This window comes from Zonotrichia leucophrys, chromosome 2 (genome assembly GCF_028769735.1).
Source record: "Zonotrichia leucophrys gambelii isolate GWCS_2022_RI chromosome 2, RI_Zleu_2.0, whole genome shotgun sequence".
NCBI classification, from domain to species: Eukaryota; Metazoa; Chordata; class Aves; order Passeriformes; family Passerellidae; genus Zonotrichia; species Zonotrichia leucophrys.
In genome coordinates, this window is record NC_088171.1 from 121,682,927 (window position 1) to 121,703,085 (window position 20,159).

Genomic DNA, 20,159 nt, shown 5'->3' on the forward strand with positions numbered 1-20,159 from the left:
TTTTGGGGACTTCAAGCCAGCAGCCTGTTGGACATGGATGCTGGGCACTCGTCCTTCCAGGGCTGGAGGGAAGGGAAAGGGGGCTGGGACTGCACACAGCAGTGCCTGGAACCTGCTCTGGCCTCACATTCCCTGTCACAGCCCTCCTGCCTGCTCTGTGCCTGTCCCCTGGCACATGGGTCAGGCTCAGGGCTGGCTTGTTTCTAGTGGGCCATGAGCCAAACCTTCGGAGAACTGTTAACTTACCGTGTTTACTTTGTAAAATAGTGGTAACATTCAGAAGTGTCTGAAAGGGCAATTTTTCTTCTAAAGCACTTTTGTTTAAATCTAGGTTTTTTCTCTCAAATCCGTAGTGTTAAATTCTCAGAGACAGATTTTCTCCTATATTCTAAAACTAACTAGAGACAATTGGCTTATTTTTTTTTCACATAGAAATGTGCTTATTAGAATGTTGATTTAATACACTCAGTTCATCAATGATTTCCAGTTCTCTGATTCATATGATGGAATCAAATTTCACTGGAGCAAGTGAACTGCAAAGCATAGCCTTCTTCCTACAGCATGTATCTCCAGGCGTTAGAAATGTCCTCATACTGAAACAAAAATACATGTAAGCCCCTCCTGTGAACAGGGAAGAAGCCAAGAATGTTTTTGCTCAACTGACAAGCTTGGGAAGTCAAGAGACAACTTAATTGGACAATTGATTCATCGACTGGATGAAGTCTTAAGTTACATGAATGACAAAACCATCAATTATTTTTTTTAAAAACACATGGTATTTCTTGTGGCAGAGACAGCACGTAGTAATTAGGGGTTGGGTTTTCTTGCTTTCACAGCTCAAGAGAAGGACTAGACTCCAATTCCAACTGACACAGCATAAATGACGTGTACTTTCTCATAATGTAACTTTAGAAATCCTTTGCATCTTACATGTCACTTTGTATTTTTCATAGGTTGTAAAGAACTGTTGGCAAAGAATAGCTGTCTTACCTCAGACAAAAAAAAAATTTCTTAGTCTTCCTCTACATCTCCACTTTCTTCCTTAGAGCAGTTTTTCTTCATTGCTTGGTTTTCTCTGTGGTTGACAGGCAGGATGCTGGTGAACAGACCAGTTAAGTTCCCAGCAAAGGTATCAGGCAGCAGCTGATGCTCAGCAATGGGTTATTCCAAGAGTGATTCCTCCTGTGTGCTGGGTTCCTATGTGCTGCCTTGATAAATGAGACTCCCAGACTGCAGGAAAACCCAGGAAATGAGTGACTGGGAAAGAAGTGAGAGGGAGATTGGAAGAGTGATGTCTCCTCTGAGTTCTGTCACTGACCTTCTGAGCTTCTGCCAGTAGCTGCAGAACTCAGTCCCTCATGTGGGCTCACTTCTCTCCAGTGCTGCTTCTGACAGCTCGGGCAGTGCAACACCACAGCTCAGTCTTCAGCAAAATAAAGTCCACAGGTTTCTGCTTATCTGCATTAAACCTACCTGCTCAGTGTTACCTCTAATTATTTCTAAGAGTGAATAGTACCCCCAGGCCTTTATTCTACCTGTCTTCTGATTTATTCTGTACAAGGGACTGCACATAGGTCTATAGTATTTACGTTTGTATTCCCTTGAAATCTCCCAGTCCTGTCTTCAGGCTCCATAGAGTAAACATTACTGGAAAGAAACCTTTCAGACCCCTTGGCAACAGTCTTTGAGTTCTCTGTGGACAGCCAAGTTAAAAAACCCACATGTGCTCAGTGAGATCTTGGGCTTGGTAATGTTATGAGCCCTGTGGTAAAGGAAATTCCAACATTTTTCTCTTTAAATCTTGCCATAAATATAGGGAGAGCTGTGTCACATCTCTTTGCAAAATCTAAATGCTGGTGATAATATCTAAACAGAAGCATTTGCTAGTTCATGAACATAAGTGAGACAGATTAGAAAAGTATTTTTCTCTGAACAGGAAAAATCCTGAAATTTTGAGCAACACCCCCATCTGCTTCCTGGCCTTATGCTCTTCTCAGTTTCAGAATTTCACCAGTAGTAGAGGATTGACCATGGCCAAACAACATGTGCCCACCACAGCCATGGCCTCACTCCCCTTCTCAGCTGGGCAGGGGAGAGAAAATGTGAATGTCAGAAAATGAAAAGATCAGAAAATGAAAATGTCAGAGAATTAAAAGATCAGGACAGGGAGAGATCACACACCAACCACTGAAATGGGCAAAACACTCAACATGTGGAAATTAATTTAATTTATTACCAAGGAAATCAGAGTAGGAAACTGAGAAATAAAACCAAATCTTAAAACACCTTGACCCCTTCCTCACAGGCTTCACTTTTCTTACAAAACCTCTAAAATTTCTCCTCCAGTGTTGCAGGGGGATGGGGAATGGAGGTTTCAGACAGAGCTCATCCCACGTTGTCTCTGCCTCTCCTTAAGGACTCCTCATACTCTCCCTCTGCCACAATGTGGGGTTCCTCCCAAAGGAGACAGTCTCCACCAATTCCTGCAGCATGGGTCCTTCCCATACCGTGACCAGTCCCACCAGCAAAACAGTTCCAGAGTGGGCTGCTCTGTTCTTGGGGACACAGGTCCTGCCAGAGCCCGCTCCAGAGTGGGCTTCCCACAGGGTCACAGCCTCCTCTCAGGCATCGCCCTGCTCCAAGAGGAATCTTTCATGAGCAGCAGGAGGCTCTCTGTTGTCCTCCACGGGCTGCAGGGGCAGAGTTGCTCCACCATGGGCTGCAGAGGGATCCCAGCCGTGCTGCCTGGAGCTCCTCCTGCTCCTCCTCCTGCACTGACCTTGGTGTCTGCAGAGCTGCTGCTCCTCTCACACCTTGTCACTCTTCTCTTGCTGCAACTGCTTCTGTGCAGGCGCCTTTCCCTCACCTCCCATCTGTGCCCAGGGGTGCTAAGGCAGCTGCTGGTGGGCTCAGGCTTGGCTGGCAGCAGATCTGTCCTGGAGCCAGCTGGCCTTGGCTCTGTCAGATATTGGGAAGGCTTCTGGCAGCTTTTCACAGAAGCCATCCCTGTGGCTCCCCACCCACCAAAACCTTGCCATGGAAACCCAATATGCCAGTTACCATGGATTTGGGAAACTGACAGGCAGACCAAAGAGAGCGCCACAGCTTTAGCAGTTTATTTTTAAGGAATTTGTGAGAATTGGGATGCAGAGATTATGTACACAACCAGTTTAAACAGTGAAGGCTACTAACCAGTGGAACATCACTAGGATCTTAGTACACTTTTAATTTACAGGAAAATGGAGAGAACAACAGGAATTTACAGGAAGATGGAGAGAAAATTTTTGCGGAAGAATAAAACTATCCAGAATATTCTAGAAGAATTGATTGTGCAGAACCACAGTGAGATCTCCAGACTTCCTAGCAACATGTCAAGAAAGGTAGATGATATTCAGTGCTGACAAGACCAAAACATGCATATGGGGAAAAGGAAGTTCAATTATATCCATGAATCAAACTTGCATTCTCTACTAGAAAGAGATTTTCAGGAAGCTGCTGTGATCTTGCAGAGTGTCAGCTCAGGACTCAGTGGTGATGCAAGAGATACACAGATTGTCAAGGGTCTTGGAAGCACTATCAAGAGACAGGCTTGTTTTCATTACTATTATTGCTAAGCTGCAGAACTCTGTTTTATAGTGCTGGGAATGAAAATAAAGTGCAGGACATTTGTGCATTCAGAAGCTCATGAGCTCTGAAGAGAGAAAACCAAAATAAAGTCCTTTGAAATGTTATTAGAAATTTAATTTTGTAAGCATATTGACTCTGAAATCTCCAGATTAAATACAAATTTATTTCAATGCTTGGGGAAATTGTGTTACAGGAGAAAAAGTGTCTCTTTTTGGGATAAAAGAGTAGGGATTTTAGTGTCTGAACTGGATCATAATCTTTCTAAAGATGGGTTGCAGCCCTCTTAAAAAAGGAAAAGAAAGAATTTCAACATTTGAGCTCAGTTGTAAAACCATTTTGGTTTTTGCTGGTCTTACTGACATCCATGGGAGTTCTAGTTCAGCCTTAAAATTAATAAACTAGTGGGATAAAGAAATAAATACAGTATTTGGCATTTTAATTATTGGTAAGAAGTTATGAAATATGAGCATAATGCATAAAGAAGTGAAAGCTATACTCAGGGTATCCTCCTTGTTGTTTATGCCAGAGTTGGTCTGACAGCAAAATATGAACTGAGACACTCTTTCCACATTTTTTAAAGAAACATATTAAGTGTTCCTTAAGCTGATTAAACTAGTTTTATTTTAAATATACAGGTTGTGAGCTAAAAGTCTGTAGTTGCATTAAAGTGTTGCTAGCCCTAGACATTCAAAATGCATGAATCAGAACATTTAAATTATATTTTGAAATAGACCGCAATTCTGCTTCCTCTCCTCTCCTCTCCTCTCCTCTCCTCTCCTCTCCTCTCCTCTCCTCTCCTCTCCTCTCCTCTCCCTCTCCTCTCCTCTCCTCTCCTCTCCTCTCCTCTCCTCTCCTCTCCTCTCCTCTCCTCTCCTCTCCTCTCCTCTCCTCTCCTCTCCTCTCCTCTCCTCTCCTCTCCTCTCCTCTCCTCTCCTCTCCTCTCCTCTCCTCCCTTCCCATAAAATGCAATTGAGAGGCTTCAGGAGTTAAGTGTCACTGTCTGATCCTAGCAGATATGAACAAAATTGCAGTGAATATGAAATACCCCAAGACTTGCAACAGGAAAATGAGATCTGGCAGCTGGATGGTTGACATATAGGTAGTGTAAAAAGAAAGCAGGAGACCAGAGCCTGCGAGGCTGATGTGGGGTTTGACAGCTGGACTTCTCCAGCCATCTCCAGGCAAGGCTCAGGTAGCTCCCAATGACAAACCATTCTGCTACAAACTTCTCGTAGAAGTTCATCTTTAACTCCAAAAAATATGCCTACAATTGTAATTAAAGATGAGGATTTGTACCCTCAAGTACCAATCACTTCACTATTGTTACCAGTGACAGGGCTTGAGGAAAGGGCATGAAGCTGAGCTGGGGAGGATTGGATTAGGTATCAGGAAAATGTTTTTCACCAGGGGGTGTTTGGGCCCTGGAACAGGCTCCTCAGGAAAGTGGTCAAGCACTAAACCTGACAGAGTTCAAGAAGTGTTTGGGCAATGCTCTCAAGGTGTCACTCTTGAGGTGTCCCGTGTGAGGCCAGGAATGAGACTCAATGATCCTGATGGGTCCCTTCCAGCTTAGCATATTTTGTGATTCTGTGATTCTATGATTCTAAATGCTGTGGATTTTTCCAGCCTCTGCAGTCAGGAGAAAGCCATGGTTTGTGTTCCACTGTGGATGGACAATTTTAGAGAGATTAGGTGCATTTAGCTACAAACATGCATCCAGAGAATGTTTCACTGCATCCAGAAAACTGTGCTTTGAATTCTTAGAATGAGATACCCGATGGAGAATCCTCTCTCTTCTCCTTTGTGTCTGTAGAAGGACAACTGACACATCACTTGGCCTCAGTGCTTGGGGTGTGGTGTTGCAGGCAGCTGACCAGACATTGAGAGGGTAGGTACTGCATTTCCCCCTATTTCCTCATATATTTCCCCAAGCCTAAAATAAAACTGATTGCTTCTCTTCTCTAGTTTTTGGGATTCAAACATAAGCACATTGTGCTATCTCTGGGAGATGGTGCCTTATGGAATTAGTTTGAGGAAAAGCCCCCATTCCCGTTGAATTATATCTGTTAGCTTCCAGAAAGCCAGTAATGTAGATTTCTGTAGGAAGCTGGCAGGGTGCACTGAGAAATCAATCTGACACTCATTTACTTTCCTAAAAACCATTCATTTTCTATTCCTTTTTTGTTTGGTGGGTATCACCTCTGGGTTATTTGACAAGGGCTATGTAAATCCCGTTATGTGATCCTGCAAACCCCCACATGAGCCAAGTCCCTGAGCACTGAAGTGACCTGCAGCTCTGGTCACAGCACTCTAAAGCAACAGCATGTTTATGTGCTGCACAACTCAGACTGGTAATTTGGCTCAGCAACACAACCTTCAATAGCAGGATTTTGATTCCTTGTGGATGTTTGGTGATTAACTACTTGTGCTCCCAAGCCTGTTGAACAAGGACTGAACATTTTATTCCAGGACAGTTATAAAGAGATTCAGCTGGTTTTGGCTGAGGTAGAGTTAATTTTCTTCACTGTAGCTGGTATGGGGCTGTTTCAGATTTGTGCTGCAAACAGTGCTGATAACACAAGGATGCTTTTGTTATTGCTGAGCAGGGCTTGCACAGAGCCAAGGCCTTTTCTGCTCCTCAGTCCATCCCACCAGCAAGGAGACTGGGGGTGCACAAGGGGCTGAGAGTTCTGGGCACAGCCAGAACAACTGATCCTAATGGACCACAGGGATATTCCAGACCATATGGCATCATGCTCAGCATATAGAGAACGGGGAAGAAGGAAGGGAAGAGAGATACTGGGATTGATGGCATTTGTCTTCCCAAGTCACCATTATATGTGATGGAGCTCTGCTTTCCTGGAGGTGGTGGAACACCTGCCTGCCTGTGGGAAGATATAAATTAATTCCTTGTTTTTCTTTGCTTGTGTGCGAGGCTTTTGCTTTACCTATTAAACTGTCTTCATCTCAACCCACAAGATGTTTTCTACTTTTACTCTACTGATCCTCTCCCTGATCCTGCTGGTGGGGGTGTGAATAAGCGGCAGTGTGAGGCTTAGTTGCTACCTGGGGTTAAACAACAATGCCACATTTTAACAACATTTTAGTACATTTAAACAACGTGCCACATTTTGTAGGAAGAGCATGCCTGTGGTTCAGGGGTGAAAAAGACCCCCCAGTGGGCATGCAGTGGTGCCCAATTATGAGATGGATTTATTCACATTTCTGCCTCTGTTTGTCTATCCCTTACACTTACCACTAAAATACACCCACTTCCAGAAAGTAATGCATCAACAGATTGAAATCTCACAGCATCCTACGTAACAATCTTTGTCAGAAAGTAGCAAATATCACATAAAGTCAAAACTACTGCAAGAATAACACTACTGTTACGTACAGAAAAAAAAATTGGTTAACATGTGTATCCTCCATTTTTGGAAGCAGCGTCATAAGATCCGTATTGATGACAACTGCCAGACTTCAGCTTGGAGTGATTGAGATTTTTTATCGTCAGCATCTGTTCCCCTTTCTTCCTAAGCAGTACTTTCATTCAAAGTAAGATATGAAGATCTGAAATATTTGATTAAGTAGCTTGATTTTTGCATTATATAGGAGGAATATAGAAAGAAAAAGTTCAGAAGTTGAACACCTTAAAGTAAAATTCTCAAATCACAAGCCCAGAATAAATCTTGATCAATGGTTTGCAAGATTTCTTTGTCAGAGACTCTGTCACAAGGTACAGAAGAGGTAGGATAGGTAACCTTTCAACAAGAATCTCCTGCTCACTGGACCTGCTGAAAAGCAACATCATAAGACAGAGCTTTTTAACCCATCTTTATCACAGGCCTGCTGAAGAGTATGTATTTAAACAATCCTTCATCTTGGACTGGTCATGAGCTTACTGAAACTTACTTTGCTTGAGTGCTTATTCCAGTGAATTTAAAGCAATCTCATCTGAAAAGTGTGAACATTAATGAGTTTAGACATTACAAACATTTTGTTTTTCCATGTGGAGTTTCTGCAGAGCGTGCCAAATGAACTAGGGGAATTTGTGTCCGTGGGTAGGTTTGGGACCAGGCTGAGCAGAGGCCCCAAAAACAGTGTGGGTGCTGCTGGTGCAGTGTGGTTGTAGCTGCAAGAAATGGGCAGGAACCTCCTGAGCTTAATCCAAGAGATGCTTTGCAAACTAGTTTTCTGTGAGGCACTCTAATGGCATCACTTTGATGAGCTTAGAGCTAGTAGCTTTCAGCTGAACCTGTGCTGGGCTCCCAGCATTAATCTCCATGTTTGTAAGTGGGAGGGTAAAGGCACCTGTGCTGGCTGGAAGTCCAATTATGTTCCATCCTAGAGTGATTTGCAGGAGAGTTCAAACTACAAAACCCATAATTCTTTGTGACAATACCATCTGCCATGGGTGAACTACATAATCAGGGAGAGTTCACATAGGACCCGGTTATTTCTATGGCTAGAACTAAAATTTTCTATTTTATTCATATAGCAGTTCTTTTATTTATTTCAGGCCAACCCACATGGCTTCTAAAATAATTAAATGTGTAGAGAGATTCTAGTTTTTGAGATTATACTGAAGAACTTTCTAAATTGTGTTCAGATTAATTAGCTGACACTTATTTAGGAGGAGATCAAATAGATGGTAACTTCAATGTAGATATATGCTTGATGAAATGGTTAAAATTAAAAGCATTTTTACATTCCTCTGGTCTCAGGATGTCAATTACTATCCATACAATCAAGACGATTGATTTTGTAAGTCTTAAAGGGACTGAAAATGTATGTAGATGTTGGAAACTGGTTCTTTGCAGTTTTTGCTTTCATGGTAAACAATTTGCTAAACATTATATTTCAAATGGGCTGATATCGTTTCTCTCTTCTGCTAGCAGCATGAGTTATGTGCTTCCTTCCTGCTGAATACATATGTGACATGGTTTTTGCATATCTCATTTTAAATTCTGTCAGAACCATATAACTCAGAGACACCAGAAGAGAGTCGGTATTTTAACACTTGTATAGTCCTTGGCAGGACTACTCTAACCTATTCAGGTATATTTAAAAATCCGGAATGTAGAACATATAATTTGATCTTAGAGTGATAAACTTGGCCCTTTTTTATTTTTTGCATGATAAACTCAGTCCAAGTACTTACAATGCTATTATAGACTCTGAAGCTTTTATTGTTAATTTGAAGATCTCTTAGGATTCGCTTTCTATAGCTAAATGCACACTTGCTATGAGAAGAAGAGACCATGTCCAATCACATCATCCAGATCAGCTGATGATCCAATTTCTCATCTCAGTAATGGGGATGCTGCTTCTCTGAAGTCTTTAACAGCCTTGAGATGAAAAATTGGCTTAACAGAGCTGCCTGGGGTTTGTTCATTTTCCTCAACAGTGCTACACTGTGCCTGACCCTCAGGATGCCTTGAAGTTAACAAAGAGCATCAATGAAGTAACGATAATTGAAATAGCGATTTAAATTCACCAATTATTCCCAGTACTAGACAGCTATTTTGCTGAATATATGCAAACCAGAATGCAATCAGACAGTCCCAATTTTTTTATTTTCTTCCTACTGTAGCTGTCTTGATGCTGATGTAACTTTGCGCAATGATGACTGAACCAGCAGAACCAACAAGCAGTGAACTTACAGCTCTGGTATTGAAAGTCTGTCATCTCGTAGGGCCTCAGCTAGAAGACAATCTTCATGTTCCTTCCATGTCTGCAGAAGAACTGAACTGAAATCAAACAAGTCCTCAAATGGGAGCAGAGTCTGTGTTGGAGCTGGATGTTCCCTGTACAGCACCCTCACAGGGAATCTGGGAAGCTGCAGGCAGGGGATCCACCAGGAGACAGGTCTGGCCCCAGCCAGGAGCTCCTGTAGGCTGCTCTGTGTGTGCTAAATTCTCAGACAGATAAATCTTATGGCAAAAATACCCTCCTGACTCTATTAGTTTTAAGAAGGGAAGCTGTGCTTCCACATGTGTCAATGGGACCCCTGAGTGCAGTGATTTCAGGACACCAAAGAGCTTGGACGCTAATTTCCATCTGTAATCTTTCCGGTAGAAGAACTTTTTGGGTTTGGGAACAATGGTGCCCGTTTGCTTAGCTCACCAGATTTACAGCCTGCCCTCTCCCTGTCTCACAGCTCCATCTGTTTCCCTGATTTCCTGCTCTTCTGGGCTGGGCCTTAGGCTGCCCCAGCCAGCCCCACTGGGAACAGCTCCTTCAGATGTGTTTTCTCCAGCTCAGCCTTGCTTTGCACTTTTGGGCTGTTTCCTGACAACTTCCCATCCTTCTTGATCTTGAGGCTTTTTTACAAGTAAGGTGGACTGGCAGTCTGGTAACAAAATCATGAATCCTTTGTTTCTCAGCTGGAAAGGGCTAAAGTAAAATTACGGTGTACAGAAGAAATCTTCAAATGGATGCTAAGTGATGACAACAAAGAAACACACACTATTTACTTGTGATGTCTACAGGTGAAGTATACACTGTACAAATAAAATCATTCCCATCTTGACCCAGTTCCTAGAGAACTTGCACACATGGCTGGTTAGTAGGGCCTCCAATAGTGACAAAATTGTCAGTGAGGCCTCTCTGTTGTCAAATATAAAACCCCTTCAGCACTTTGTGCCTGAAAATCCATTGTGTGTGTGTTCCAATTTAGCAAGCATCCAGGTTTTGTTGCTAGTTTTTAATAATTTTTTAAATTGTGGTGTTGGCTGTTAGATAGTAGCCTGTCACATTTCAAGGGAACTGCACCCTTTTACAAGTTATGCATTTTTTAGCAATCATTATTTTGCATATGTATTTGTCCTGTTCAAATAAATAAAAGCAACTATACTCCAAAAACATCAAAGGGAGTTAAAGTACAAAACAATGTGGATTTCTATATTTCAATATTCATCCTTCTCTTTTTAAAATTTATTTTAGGGCACAAGTGGAAAAAATTACTGTTGTTTAACTGGTTGGTAACAGCTGGTGATACTTTATTTCAGTCTTATCATTATTAACACAGCAGATAGTCACCATAATAGCATTCATCAATAAATTAAATGTTCCCATCTTATGTGCTTCAACTGGAATTTCATTGTAATTTAGCACAACTGAAATGTTCATTTGAGACAAAGCACTGTTAATACCTGAGTTAAACAAAATAATTCTCTTTATGCCTGAGCTCTGGGATATTATTCGCACTGTTGCTTTAAAGTTGCATGTCCTGAACTAAAGATTCAAAAATGCTGAAGAACTTCAAAGGGTTCGTAATGCTCAAGTAATCCAACAAGTATTAACAGTCTCTCCTCCCTAAAAAGAGAATAATTACATAACTAATTAATTTGCCATAGTACATAATCCGCTGACATTTACAATAAGCACCCCTATTGGAGGTTGAAGTAAATATTAAGTTGCACGTAAAACTATAAATAGCAAGAATTCTGATGCCAGGCAGTTTCAAAATACTGTGGAAAATAGATGAGCACTGGCTGGATGAAATAAACTTGAAAGTCTCAGCAGCATGACCATGGAAGCACACAACTATCAGTGAATGTAACCACAGAGCAGACATGCCATTGCCCTCTGGCCATGCTGGCAGGGAGCTCTGGTCAGGAGGTCCTATGAGGGACTGAAGCGAAGGGTCTGAAGTTTGGTTTTGATAGTTTTTAGCTTTTTTGTTTTAGCTGGAGGGAGTTTCAGCATGAAGTCTCCATTTAAAGGCTGAAGCACAGTTGTGCGTGTGATGGGATCTCCCCTTCTACTGCCATGGATGGCAGGGACAGCCCCTCGTAGGATGGAGGCAGAGTAGCTCTGGTGTGAGACCTTTTGGGCAAGGATTTAATGGAGGTTTAGTTGCTGTCACAGCTGCTGATCCTAGCTGCTGACAAAGCTGCCCATTGTGCCCCCTTCCCTCCATGGAGGTCCCGGAACCCTTTGGTTCCATTGCTTGGATGGGCTTGTTCTGTTACTGTCCCCTGAGTGCTGGAAGCAGGAGCCTCTTGGCTCAGCTTCAGAGCAGGTGGCGTGGCTCACAGAGTGATTCAAAGTGCCAGGGATGGAAGCTGCAAGCACAGAGTGCTCCTGAGTGTGGGATATGCTCCTGAGTGTGGGATACGCTGCACAAACTCTGGTGCTTTGAGGTGCTGGTGCAGCATTGTACCTTGACTACCAATCCCTGCATGTTGGGCACAGGTGACATAAAAGCTCACGCTTCTCTCCTTTCAGGGAAGTGCAGGCCCCTTTGCAACTGCTGTCTCAAATTTGTTGGCAGAAAGGCTTCAGTTTCTATGCCAAGGATGAACATCCCAAAATCTACCACAGTGTATGGGCTCCTCAGTATAAGGAAGACAAGGAGCTCCTGGACGGGGTCCAGCAGAGGGCAAAAGGAGGCTGGAGCATCTCTCTGATGAGGAGAGACTGCAGGAGCTGGGCCTGCTTAGTCTGGAGAAGAGAAGGCAGAGAGGGGATCTCATCAATACATACGAATACCTCAAAGGTGGGTGAGAAGAGGATGGTGTCAGATTCTTGTCAGTGGTGCCCAGAGACAGGATGAGGAGCAATGGCCATAAACTAAAACGTAAGAAATTTCACCTCAGTGAGGGAGAACTTCTTCACATTGAGGGTGGCAGAGCACTGGAACAGCTGCTCAGGGAAGCTGTGGAGTCTCCCTGCCTGGAGACATTCAAAACCCACCTGGACACATTTCTATATCACCTGTTTTAGCTAACCCTGCCTTGGCAGGGGGGTGGGACTAGTTGACCTCTAGAGATCCCTTCCAACTCTAAAAATTCTGTGATATGCTCAGTGTCTTGGGTTCTGCAAAGCTTAAATTGAATTTTGCTGAATATTTAGAAGCAAATTTATTAAGGATTTATTTTAGAATGGTGGTAAAAAAAATACTAATTTTACTTCATTGTTTTGTCTTGATTGAGAAGAAGCTGAAGATTGTCCTGCAAATATTCCTTCCTCCTGAAAAGACAGCGTTCCTGTATTTGGATGCATGTTTATTTATTCACTTGTAACAGTAACTCTATAATTAAGCAGATGTTAATTGCATCCTTAATGCAATTAAATTAATGTAATAAATAATCACCTATCTTTTTTATTAGATTATAAGTAATTATTTACGTGCTTGTCATATTCTGATTTTGTTTACATGTATAAAAGCTTCCTATTCTTCCTGGTGAAAACAATAAAGGTGTCAGTGGGAGAAGGTAAATTACCTGATGTGTTGGTGTGCCTGAACTTTTCCAGTGGGTGGTACTCATTTTGAAGTCATACAGTCCTGACAAGAATTGTGTATGTGAAGCCAAAGAGAAACAACATGCAGCATCTCTCTGTCCTTAAACAGCAAACAGCCATATTAGCAAATATCAGAGATTTACTGGTGAGCCAGGGGGAGAAGAAGGAAAGGCTAAGGTTAAGACTACCATTTGTAAATTTTAAATCAGTAATTTGAAAGCAGGCTGACAATTTAGACCTTTGAAGTCTCTGGGCTGAATGGTGTGAATGTTCACCATGGAGCCCTTCTGCTGCCTCTCTTTGGAGCTGTGACAGTGCAGCACGTTTTGTGCCCATGTCCTGACTGAAATTTTCTTTTCAGCATTAAAAAGGAAAATCAGTGTAAACCCTTACATATTCATTAATAAAATAGCTACAATTTGGATCGCTGATTCCCCTTTGTTTTAAAGAGCAAAGTGCCCAATTGTGGGAATCTCTGAAAATATGGAAAGATTCAGGTGAGACAGGCAGACATTAGCATGTCAGGAGGAAATGGGTAGCTCATGTTTCTGGCCTGGCTTTTCTACCTGCATTCATCTAAAGTTGCCAGTCAAGATTCCTTCAAGTAATTTCACTTGTAAAAAAGCAAATCAGCTTAGAAGAGCCCCTCTCCAGCTATACAGCAACTTTGTTAATTGCCATTGAATTTCCTACAGTTTATAAAAGACACAGATTAATCACCATTACCACTGAATTAGTATATTAACTTTCTACCTCATGTGACTTGAGTAATGCAAGAAAGGTAGGTTAAATGGTCTGTCTACTGTAGGTGTGCCATGAGCAGCACCTGTGGCTTCCAGGAACAAAGTGTCCTCTGTAAGACACACTGAACACTAAGGATTCAAAGGTTGTTCTGGAGTCTGATCTAAGCTTGACTTTGATTACCTCTGCTGTACTAAGTACTAAAGTCAGTTGGAGTGGCATTTAAAAAAAAAAAAACAAACAACAAAACACAAAAGGGAGAAAGTAAGGGTGACAGAGATCAGGGTTTACCCTGTTCCTAGTTAAAGCAGGTCTATAAACAACAGTGGTAGATCAGATCTGCAAAATTTGTTCACCTTTTCCATAAATTCTGGAAATAACAGAGTTATTTTCACATTTTCTTACCTTGAATTTTCCCAGTGTCTCCACAGCAGGCATTCCAGATCCATTTCAGGTCTCCACTGCTGTTATTATGTGGGATATTATCCCAAATGCAATCCTACTCTAGTAAAATATCTTAATAAAATTAATATATTGCAAATACATCTGTAACCATCCCCTTGGAATATTTGATGCCCTCTGAAATGGGTTCCTGTTTAGTCTCTTGATACAATGGGAAGGTCTAGAAGAATAGGAAATAAAACACTGCCTGCAAGCTCATGTCATGCCAGCTATTTCATGCCAAATGTTGTTCTCAAGCACCTGGCAAGCACAATTCATTCATTTTCCAAATGTCAGTGGCCAGCCAGCTCCTCAGGACATTCCCTCCCAACACAGGGACACTTGATAGGCACAATCAGGCAGTTTTGGCTGCCAGCCTTATTCCTGAGTCACGTGCACGAACTGTAAGGACGGAAGCGCCTCTTGTTTCTGTTTTTGTCTTCCAAGTGGGAACTTTTTATGCTCTCTTTCCAATTTGTTTTACTCTGCCACCAGTCTTTTCACAGTAGTTCAAGAGGGCTTTGACAGAGGCATATCTGGAATACTGAAAGTACCCTGCAGGTGCCTAGAGGCAACAGCTGGTTCTGGCTGTGACATCCAAACCATCAATGGCACGCTGCAAGCACCGAGCTCTGGGGGGCTGTGGGAGCCAGGCGAGGCCTGTGCAGGTCCCCTGTCGGCACCATCATTCGCCACTGCCCTCTCCAGGACACAGGGAGTGCTCCAGGGCTGCTGGGGCCAGTGGAGGTGTTGGGGGCCCTGCCCCAGCCCAGGGTGCTCCAGCTCCCAGCTGTGGGTCACATCGCCAGTCCTCTGCCCTAAAGCTTGCACCTACAGCTGGCTGGCGGCTGGAATGCTGTCCGGAGAGTGCACTGAAAGAAGCCTTGTGCCCACACAGAGGGTGTGCTCAGTAGGGTGTTTGTGTGCAGCCCGTCTGGCTGGCCTTGAGACGCAGCTCGGCCCCTGTGTACATAATTCTGCTGTACACAAATGGACTTTGAGGTTCTCGGGCTCATAAATATGACCAAAAAGCACTTTTCATTTCCATCCAAAATAAATTCAAGTGATGCTTCTTCCTATGCCTGAAAATACATTTTCTTCAGTGTTTTCAGTCTCTCTCATTTAGTGTGAAGAATGTGAGATGTGTGAACACAGGGCTTTGAAATGTCAGCCAATTAGCTACTAGTCATGAGGTGAATTGAAAATATTTTTCTTTCTGCTTTTTTTTCTTCACAAGATGACATCTCACCTATCTGAACACTTAGCAGTCCCTATTTTTGGCAGCCAAAGCCTGTGATTGACATTTTTTATGCCAATCACTGAAGACCTGCAATTTATGCAACCAAAAAACCTGCCCTGATGCTTAAAATAATTTAAAAAGATGTTTGCACAAGTGGCCAGAAGCATTAATGGTAAACTTTACAGCTGTCTATATGCTCTATGCATCCTGTATTTTTACCTGTCTGGCAGCAATGGACTACAGAAGTTCTCTGTCTCCAGGGTAAAGGATGAAGTTCACATGTCTACGCTGAGTCTCTGAAATGTCTCTGCTGCCTTCAGGCTGCTTGATGGGGAGAAATGACCAATTACTGTCAAAAACCAGCAGATCTGATGTTCCTTGTTGCCTGAGAAGGATGGACACCAGACAACAACAAGGGCATGCATGAGCATGTATGCAAAACCCCAACAAACTCCAATGCCCTGCCAGCCGACCCCACCTTCCATGAAAGAAGTGGGACTTGGATGAAGCCCTAAATCCCCAAAGGTGTGCAGGTGCCCACACAGCCTTTTGAGGACATGGCTAATTAGCACTCAGGTAATCAGAGAAGATTGAGTGAAGTCTGGTTTACTAGAAGGGGTCTGTGTGTAAAAGTTGTACTTGACCCTACATTTGTTCACCTTTAGGGGAAAGCCCATCTTTCCTCTCAGCGTGGTCAGGCAGGAGACAGGCCAAAAGGTGTGGGGTCAGGAGGCAAGGCTGATGCTCCAGAGAGCTGTTATTTGTTTGGAAGGAGGGCTGCATTACTGATTGTGCCTTTCACTGGCTATGCTCTCACCCTGTCCTTGGTGGCATTTGCACTAGCATGCAGTAAGGAACAGCACTGTGGACACAATTAAACCCCAGTGCAACTGCTAGCTGGGTCAGGGAGGAGGGGATGGCAGCACCTGATTACCAGCACATATGGCCACTGGTGTCAATGGAGCATTATAGTTTGACTCTCTCACTGAGTCATCTCCCCTTGAGGAAGTTGCATGAAAATAACATTTAACAAGGGTGATAAAGACTGTAGAGATAAAAGAGAGTGAAGAATCTGTTAGCAATATTTCTGTAGCAAGCAGATGACTGAATGTATTTCCAAATGTTACGTAATTTGTGTGACTCACAACACCACAGTCTATGGAGCATATGCAACATTTGGTACAGCAGCGAATCACTGTAAATACCAACAACATTTCTGTAGTCTGAGATCACTGAAGTCTGAGATGTTAGGAGACATAAACCTGCAGATTTGCATTAAGGTTCTTTTCAAATAGCTAGAATGATTATGCAGTGGTTAAATTTTTTGTTTGCTTTATCACATCTTTATGAAGAGCAGGAAACTCCCATTGTATAAAGTACTCTTCTTGGAGAAATTTTACACAAGGAGGTAATAAAATGCACTGCTACCATGTCTGCATAACTAAGTCTTTCAGTGGAACTCAAGCCAGCCTGCTATAACAGCAAGCTGTTGTTTTTTGCAGAGTTTGGACACAGATGTTTCCCTGAACATTTAATTATTAAAAGGAAGCTTCCTGATAACTTCAATTATTCCCACAATTTAAAAATTGTATCAAAAGTCCACTGAGCATCTTCAGCTCAGAAAACAATGAAGATGGACACCTGTGGTGTGGCTGCACACCTGATGTTTCCTTGCTGTTGCTTTATGTCTTTGCTTCCTAAGCTGTTTTTGCTGTGCCTCAGCGTGCTGTTCTTGCAGGACTGCCTAAGGCTTCCCAGCCCACTTCCCACCTGTATTCCTTCCTGCATTGCAACCCTGCATCTGTGGGCTTTGCCCATTTATTCCCTTTGCTCTTGCGTGCCTTCTGTCAAACCCAACACTCTTCCTCACTCTATGGCTCATGTTTCCTTGTTCCTCCCATCTGCCTTGTCCAAACATCCTCCTACTTTATTCCTGCAGTACACTCTCATTTAAGTTTCTGCAGTAAGTAAAGGACTCATTTTCTTGTTCCTCAGTTCATTCCTGCCACACCTCTCTCTAATTTTCGCATTCCGTAATAATTATCACAGAATCACAGAAAATAGGCCATTAAAGGACATTCAGCAGTCTTTCAATCTGTAATCTTGTTCAGAGTGAACATTAAATAAATATTCTCATTCCTGTGGTAATGTAATTCAAAGATATTATTCTTATAATTAGAGAATTTTTCTTTAACTTGGATAATAATTTTTATGCAATTTAAGTCCATCCATTTTTTTCTTAATCCCCGTGGGCTTGGCAAGCAGCTTTCTAGAGCAGCTGTTTGAGTGTTGAGGATGGTGACTATGGTGACTCCTCAGTCTTCTATCCCATTCATATTCCCATCTAACAAATGCCATGGTCCAATATTTTCCATTTCCTTAGTATTTTTTCCCTATAAACAATCTTTTCCCCTTCCTTTTAGCAAATATATGTTCCTCATAGCTTCTCCTTTCCACTTTCTTCCTTTCCCCCATGCTTTCCTCTTTTCTTCTGCTTTAGATTTCAACATGTCTGTACCTCCTTGTCCCTAAAGATTAATTTCCAATCTTTCTAACAATGCCTGTTCTGCTGTATATCATTGGTGCATGTGGAGGCTTGTTGCAGCCTATGCCAGGAATGTGTTGCCTTGGAACGGCAGGAATGCACGGAAGCCATCCGCTGTGATGTAAATGTCTTTCAATTACCTTCTCTTTGCAGAATGTCTTTTTTAGTCCTAGCCCCTGTGAAATGCTGCTGGTGCTCTTCTGTCTTCACTGTTTCCATGGTAGCCGATCCCATCCTTCAGCGACTTTCTCGTCAGTGGCCTAAACAAAACCTAGAACTGAGCTGTCGTGACTAAATGGAAGGCAGTTTACGGCATTTCTGAGGACTTGGTGGTATTACATGATAAAAGTACTCTGCAGCTAAAACTGGGTAAGTAATTAAGAACCATTACCTTGAATGATGATGCTTTCTGAGGTATTCTGTAGAACATGTCCTGAATATAGTAAAATTGCTATGTTAAATAAAGTTAATGACACTGTTCCAAAAGTACAGAATGTAATGGTTTAATTAACCCAGAGTTACAGCAGCTTGATTTTAAGTAACTCCCTCTCCCTCCAGCCCCTTCCTTAACAGCACTTCTGGTTTAAGTGTTTCACTTGTATGCCTTAGGAATCAGATCCAGATTTGGATTCTGACTGAAATCCCAAAATCAGAGCCTGTAGCTCCAATGACCGACTCAAAACCCAGATCTAAATGCTTTCAACTTTTGACACATTTTTGTAGGCCAGATTTAACATTTTCATAGATTGGAGTTTTCAGTGTAGTATCTGACTTCCCCCTTTCTCTCTTCCCAAAATGTCTCTGAATACTAACCATGGGGTGTTCAGAAGTTGGGAAAAGTTTAAATTTAGATCATCAGGTGTAGATGAAGAAATGTAAATATGATGCCTTGAGAGGCTGACCTGGAACAGAGGCTACACAGAGCTAAGAGAATAAAGCAGGTATTTATTAGAAGGCCTCAATGGATACATCTTGGGCTGTACAAGAGCCCAGCCAGGGCTACACCCAAGATGGACCCAAAATTGTCACAAAACGGACAACTGGTGTAAAGGTCTCACACTTCTATAAGTTCTGGTCCATTTGCATATTGGAGTTAATTGTCCAGTTATAGCTTTAGGTCATGAAGCCCCATCCTTCTTGTTTCCTCCCCTCAGTTCCTTGCTGTTTATACTTCTGTACCTGAAGCTCATAAGGGTTGTCCTTGGTCTCAAGCTGGAAAAGGATTGTTTTGTCTAACTACCCTGTGAAGAGAGCTTACTGACAATATGAAGCTCAGAGCTACACACCTAGGCAGCCCAGAATCTGAGAAATATGAAAATTAGAACTTAAGGCATCAAATATAGGCAGCCATTCTCAAATCTCTTGGTCAGTATCTGTGTTTTGTGGTCCAATACAGTGTCTCTGTCAAGCTGCTATTCAGTGAACCAGACTGTTAAGTAAAGTTGAGAAAGACACATTTCTTTCTCAAATTAATATATTATCTCAAAGGAATTCAGGTACTGTTGTGGATCAATATACATATTATTGTGAAAGACAACATCTGAAATTCTACTCTTTGACTGTGTTCTGTATTTTCTTCCACTTTGGAGAAAACAACATTAAAATCGCAGAGCTCAAAGCTCATGGATTAAAGCCTATGATTCACCTATCATTTATTGTTCTTTACTTAATTAGTCTTGAAGGCACTTGTGAACATAAAATCCAGTCCTTGTCTAAATATATGTGACCCAACTTCTGCAGAGCTGCTTGATTAATCAGTGTAAGACATGGAGGAAGACATATGTAAGCTCAGGTAGGAGAACAACCCCAGATTTCCAACACAGGATGTATTTTATTCTGTCCAATAATCCACATATATCTATATCAGGTCCAGAAATCATCCTACTGCACCATCCCAGAAAATTACAACCTTCAGACTCCTTGCTCTTCTGATTTGAGAATCAGCTTCAGCTGCATGGTCAATCTTTTTCCCAATCTTACTGTGGGAATTTATAGAGGAGTTCCTAACCCAGCTGATACCAGATTTTTTTCCTAATAATGTCAGCACTATCCTGATTTCTACAAATTCTGAAGAGCCATGAGAAATCTCTGTGTATGACATCCCTTTCAGTATTTTTCATTTCAGTTCCCACACACTGTATTTAAATCACTGTCCTGACACTGGAGACAATGAGAGTAGATTTGAAATTATAATACAGTTGCATAAACCAGCACTGACAGTATGCAGAGAATGGACCCAATGGAAACTGTGATGTGACACCTGCAGTTTGCTGGGGGAAAAACTGCAGGAGAGATGGGCTCCACAGACACAGAGAG